The sequence below is a fragment of the Platalea leucorodia genome, assembly GCF_965183815.1.
Source record: "Platalea leucorodia genome assembly, chromosome: 8".
In the NCBI taxonomy this organism is placed as follows: domain Eukaryota; kingdom Metazoa; phylum Chordata; class Aves; order Pelecaniformes; family Threskiornithidae; genus Platalea; species Platalea leucorodia.
The window spans coordinates 5,773,715-5,780,414 of NC_138830.1; positions in this window are offsets into that span (position 1 = coordinate 5,773,715).

Here is a 6,700-nt window from a genome sequence, read left to right on the forward strand (position 1 = left end):
TAACATTCATCCATCTGAAGCGCTGAGCCTTATGGTATGGAAATGTGGTCAGGGAATGCGATGCAGGGAGTTGACGAGGAATGCCCAAATGACTGATCTTCATCATCTGTAAACTGCCCAGTACTGAACTCAACAGACCCCCTTATTTTCCCGTGCATCTTTCAGCTCCCCATCTTTCATTTCTGCAGTGAGGGGGCTAAATCCTATGTACCTCACCTGAAGTTACAGAGGAAATCCATAAAAAACTTTTGTAGAGTTTCAGAGTTCCTCTCTCCTGATCCAGTAAAAGCTGCTTCCAATTATTCCACAACAGGAATAAACAGCATTTTATTTTGTTTGAAACTGAAGCTTGAAACAAATCGAAGGGATTGCAAATCAAAGTAGGAATGTGGTATAAAATCCTACAAGTCAGTCTTGGTAAGGTTCTTGCTTCTGTGCTCAGGTGTTCTTCCTAGCTGTAGCTTTAAATACAGAGTTTCAAAAACAGTTTAAAAATATTTTAATATGGACTAAATAGACAAACCACACAAAATTAACAAATCTGGTTTCCCTTGTTGTCAAGAGCAGTATGAGAACAAAGGTAGATAATGGCAACAGGAATAGCCTTAAGAAACACAGAAGGTTTATAACTTATTGCACAACTCCACCAGATGGATTTTAGTTGAATTTCAGTTGTTTCTTTTCCTTATAAACTTTACATTTACTTTCAAGAAAAGTGACTCTGGGAGAAATTAGGCATGCACTCCTTTATTTTGTGTAATCTACATTTGTGAAAGTTGATTGCAAAAATACGAAATTATGTTTGATTATGAAAATAAGATCTAAGTAAATGAAACAAAAAGTAGAACTGAACACCAGAGAAGACACATAAAATGGCTGAAACTTAAATAATCTAATTATAAATACAGTGATGTATAGAATGCCAGCATCAAATGCTGCGTTACTTCATCTCCCATGTATGTAAATCTAATGGTCCAAACCTCATACAAAACAGGCTCTTGATACTCTTCCAGCTTCAGTATTTGACCCAAAGCTCACAAAGTCTGTATGAATCGTTTAAGTTTTGGAAGTGGAATGCCAATTTTTCTGCAGAAAATTATCTTATGTATAAACTAAAAGGGAAGTCTTGCATTTTTCCTAGCGGAAACTTTGTAATTAAAAGTAGTCTTGAGTATTGTAACAATGATTGGGACATAATTTGTCTAGAATAATGTGTTACTTTTACATTCTTCAAAGATAACAGGGAAGTATCCCATGTACAATGCCTTTCAGTAAGACATTATTACAGAATATGTGAGATGAAGAACTGTATTTACATGGCTACTAACAACACGGTTTTCCTACAGGAAAGAACACGTTTAAATGCTACAAAACAATGCTCCGAATAAGGTCCAAAATACACGTGGGCTATTGCTAATGGCACGGTTCCACTGTGGACACTGCTCTGCTCTGTCACAACAAAGACAGGACAGAAGGATGCAGACACCGGGGTTTAGGATTCAGCTACCGGTTGTTTTTAAAGGTGATGTTTGTGTAAATCTCTTTTAAAAATAATATTTTTTCCTGATGCCAATGTCACTTTTTATTCTGAAGTACTCGTTTACTGCCAGGTAAGAGCCTAAGCTGGCTCCAGTTTGCATGGTCTTTGGAATTATTTTGTTAAAACAGACAACAATTTATTTCTACTTTTTCACCAAGACATTTTTGGTCAAACAGAAAACAACTCCAAATTTGTGTCCAAGAAGAGAGCACTAGGACATAATTTTAGATTGATACACTTATGCAAACTACAGTTCCTTCTCAAGATCAAAAAATCCATATGTGTTTCCACAGGCACTCAACACAAATTGCCTGTTGGGGTAAAATCTTGAAAACTGTCCTGTAACCAGGATGATGAAGGAAAATTACTGCCAGACAGATTATACAGTCAAGTAAAACTGTGTAGGTTATTTTGTGCCTCCTAGCTTGAATACATATGGGAGAAATGCAAATTTTCCAAATGAAATACAGCTTAGAGTGCATAAATTTCAAACAGGTAATAGTTTGCACTTATTAAAGCTTGGCTTGGATCATAAACAGTGCTTTTTCCTGAAATGCCAGCTTTCCTGTAAAGACTGTTTTTTCCCCTAGAGGAGCATCAATTATAAATAACGGTCTAGCCACCAAAATTGGAAGGGCTAGACTCGAAGCAAATATACTGAAAAAATATGACTGATTAAAAAATTAGCATCTTGTCATGCACTCTAGGTATCCTCTGAGGGAATGGCATGGGAGTTATTGCTTATTGGCAGACACATAAATACCTGGTCTGGAATAGCCAAGAAGCGATGCACAGACCTACAACTGCACGTAGCTACAGGGTGGGCATAGACAGAGCTTTTCTGAAAAATTAAATGTCACAAGGAAGCCCCATGGCTCTCCGGGCCCGAGCACTAACTGCAGGTTAGTGTTAGCAGTGGATAACGGGATAACTTGTATGAAAAGCTATTTGAAGCCTCCTTGCACTCAACTAAGTTGATTTAGATTTAGCTGCTTAAAGCACGGCACTAAATCAGCAGGAAGAGTATATCGGTTCCTCCAGAGATGAAGTTCTAAATAAATGATAAGTTAGAATGGAGACATCGAAGAGCTCAGATACAAAGATAAACGGAGGCATGTTTTGCTGTGGCTTAGGGAATAAAGGTTGAAATGAGACGGGAAGACTTGCAGCAGAAGCGGTGTGGAAGCTGGGGAGAGGACATGGCGTCCTTCTGCAGCACCGCCACGGGCCGATGGGCTTTATCCAGAGAGGCGGATCCAAGGCAGCTCCAGCGCAGCGGGTACGGGACGACTGTCCTTGGCCAAGGAAAAACCTGTGTCAGATACAAGCTGAGGCAATTCCCCGGTTGCCGTGCTCTTCAGGGCATCCCCTACCGCTTCTGCGGGCAGGAGGGCATTCAGGCAGGCATTACCTCATGCTGCAGCGTGGAAACACCAGCCACCTATTTTTGTTTTCACTACAGAAAAGCCTTTATTGTGAGGAAAAAAACGTGAGGAGAGTACATCCTGAAAACTTAGAAGTCAGGGGATGGAAGTGCTGTAAATGCGTTAATGCACCTCAGGATTTCTGGAGGGCCTCGCTCTCGCCTCGTGGGCCCGACGGCTGTTGATGGTGCCCGTGGCAGCAGGGTCTGCTTGATGCAAAGGGACTTGAGGGTCAGCTTTAAGGCCAGGGAGCGAGGAGCTGCGCGGCCCGGCCACCCGCAGGCAGCCGCCGGTGCCGAGGGCCCGGCCCCGCTCCTCTTCCCGCCGCGGCCGGAGGCCTCTCTGGTCAGCCCCCCCCCCCCCCCCCCCCGCACGGAGTGGTCTCTCCCCGCATCCCACCCCCACGGCGTCAAATGGACTCTCCTCCTCCCCACGCGGCCCCTGGCGCCGCCCGCCACTGACGCAGCGCGCCGCTGCTGCCATGGCAACGGCGCGCGGCGGTGGCAGCTCTGAGGGGGAGCGGGAACGGGAGCGGGGCCGCGGCGGCACCGGAGCGACCCCGGCACCGGAGCGATCCCCCGCGGGGGTGAGCCGGGCAGCGAGCCCGCGGCCGCGCCCGGCGGGACGCTGGGTCCGGCGGGAGCCGGGGACGGAGGCCCAAGCCTGTGTCGGGGCGACGGGGGGTGTGGGTGAGGCGGCCGCGGCCCCGCCGGGGAGGGTTCCCCTCAGGGACGGAGGCTCCCGCCCGAGCAAGCGCCTCCTCCCCGGGAGCTGCCGCCCGCGGCGAGGCCGGTGCCGAAGGGCTGAGAGAGTATTTGGGGGCAAATTATTCCCGGATTCTGCCTGGGAATGCCCTCGCCACCCGCTCTTACAGTTTGAATTTGTATTCGTCCTCTACACTTTTCTCCTTACCCCCCCCACCCCGGCTTTCTGGTTTTAGGTTACAGTTCTAGGCAGTTCCCTTCTTCCCTGTCCTTCCTGTCTTCCATCAGGCTTCTTGAAAAACAGAGCCATCGGTAACAAAACAAAAGCCCACTGCTTTGACAGCAGGGTTTTTTTTTATACTTTTTGTCTGCCTTGTGCATTGTTCTGTGTTTTCCTAGAGCTGTCGTCTGGACTGATTGAAGTCTGTAAGCCTTGCTTAGCAGAGACTAGCGTTTGATAGAACTATTAAAGGCAAGTACTGACTTTCCTCCATTTATTCACCTGTTCTTATCCCCACCTGCTTCTTCATTTGCTCTGCTTACTTCTGGGCAGTGCTTCTGCAGGAGTTCACAGGGCAATTGCTGTAGCTATATAATGCGGATGATAAGGCATTTACCTCATGAAACATACTTGGTAATGTGTTTTTTTGGTGTTTGTTTGTTTTTTTTTTTTTTGAGTATGGAGAGACAGACCATTCTGCTAGTGTCTTTCGTGTTTGAAGTTACTTAAAATGTAGTTGAAATCATAGCTTTTGGTTAAACAGTGAAGTTGACTTGTCAGAGTCATTGAGACAATACATCTTTCCAATGTGTGACAAAATCGCTAAGTATGAGAAAATAAGTTAGGGGAAGTATAATTTAGCTGTTTGAGTTTCATGATCTTATTTTATGCATGTGGTATGACATTAAACATAGAAATGGATAATTTGTTGAAAAATAGAAAGCGAAGTTTGAAATGGTTGATGTCACAGATATTGGGGCATGGAGAATATGAGTTTATCCCGAGAGAGTGAGATTACATTAGGATACCTGACTGCTGGATTTAGACTAGCTGTTAGGAGCAGATTTACAAGGCAATCAAAGTTCATGTGGGTTTTTTTGGGTGGGGGTAATGTAATGGTTTTTTCCTTTTTCTTTTTTTTAACCAATTAGTGAAATGTTAAAGGGCGTTGTTTGGAAGGCCCAGAAGTCTCAGTTGGTATAATTAACAGCAAATGGGTGGAAAGCAATGCTAGACAAGTTCTTTGTTATACTAAGAATTTCTCTTCAAAGGAAATAGTTTAGTTTGAATTATTGGTAAGTGGATAGGACTCAGTCTAGCATGAAATCCGTGTTCATGGTTATGATAATTGGATGTGAGCTATTACATATATGGTGGTATCCCTTTGGATTTTATAGGTTTATTGGTGTGAGAAAGCTGTTGGAATTCAGTCTGCTCTAGTTAAACTTGTAGTTTGAAATAAACGGCACCCATCTTCAGCTGTCTTTAAGTTATAACGGTATCTTTAAATTGATTAGGAAGAAATTTGAGCTAAGTTGAGATATAGGGTATATGGGATTTGTGTTCATTTAGCTATGCAGACTTTAAAATTAAATTGGCTTAAATTTCATTTAGCAGAAGCACCATTTTTTGTTTTGTTCAGTTGTGCTATATATCCATTAGCAGCACAGAGGAATCTGCTAGAATGATGAAATTTGAGCACTAGTGTGTGTAGAAGAGCAGGCAGAAAGGATGTGGATAATTAACACCTGATTTGTTTATGTTGATGAGTTGCTTTACTCTCTGCCTCACTGGAAATTTGTCTTACATATTAGAAAGAGAAAAGGATTCGTAAGTAAACAAAAAGCACACAGAAAAAGCAAACTTTAGTCTGTATTTAAATTACAAGTCTGTTTCCAAGTAGGGAGTTTGTTTCTGAGGAGTTTGGGTTTGCCACGTTCGTGCTTGCCTTTGGTGGACTTCCCTGGCAGTCCCGACAGCCCATCTCATGGGTACTTAAGGATATCTTACAAGCTAAGGGTGCATATTTCCCCAAATGGTGTGTGTTTAACTTTGAATGTTACAGTCTCGGTGTTTACCAGCTGTTCTTGTAAAAAATAGAATTAGGCTCTAATAGCTATTAAATGAATTAATGTATTTTCTCAGAACAATTCACGGTTTTGATCACCTTCTGTCTATCTATATCCCCTGTTATCTATAACTTGATGCTTTTGTTTTTCCACCCAGTATTACTGTATTCCCAAAACTTTGTAGATGGTTTTATCTGTGATACTATCGCAACTTTTAAGTTACCCCTTTAAAGATTTGCTTCCAGTGGAATATGTTAAAGTTTATTTAAAAAAAAAAAAAATCATTTGTATGAGTTAACTGCTTTCCCTCCCTGAGCTTGGTAAGCTGGCTTCAGTCATTTATCTCTGTTTTTACTATTAGGTCGTCTTTAGGCTACATCAAACCCAGTGCGTTATCCCTGCCTGTCCGGATGTGCTAGTCCTGCTAGCACGCGTTTGCCAATAGAAGAACCTTCTTCTATTCAAAGTTAATAGAATCTTGTTTTATCTTAGAGTGTGATAAAAGAATAATTGTTTTGAAATGATACGAAAGAATGGAGTGCTTGGTTTTTCTGGTACAGTAAGAAACTTTTTTTTTGTGCGTACATCTGACATTTCTGTCAGCACTAAAATGTCATGGCTTTTAGGTTCTGTGGCACCAGATATTTTAACTGTTGTTAATGTGCCATTGACACATGTTTCTCCTCATGGACAGAAGCATTATTTGGACACATTTTAGCTGTGTTAATGGTCATTTTCAAGTTTATGTGCAAAAAGGCAGCTGAGCTTTTGCTCTTGAGCTCAGTTATATATTTGATGTATTTCAAATACTAAGTTTCTCTGCATCATTTCAGTTACGTCCTACTTGCACCTGGAATCTGATAGCCAACAGTTGAAGAACAGTTTCCAAACGTCCTGTCAGCTGTAAGTCTGGTCTAGAAAATGTTTTTTTTCCTTTTCCATAGGCATCCCAGCAGCACAAG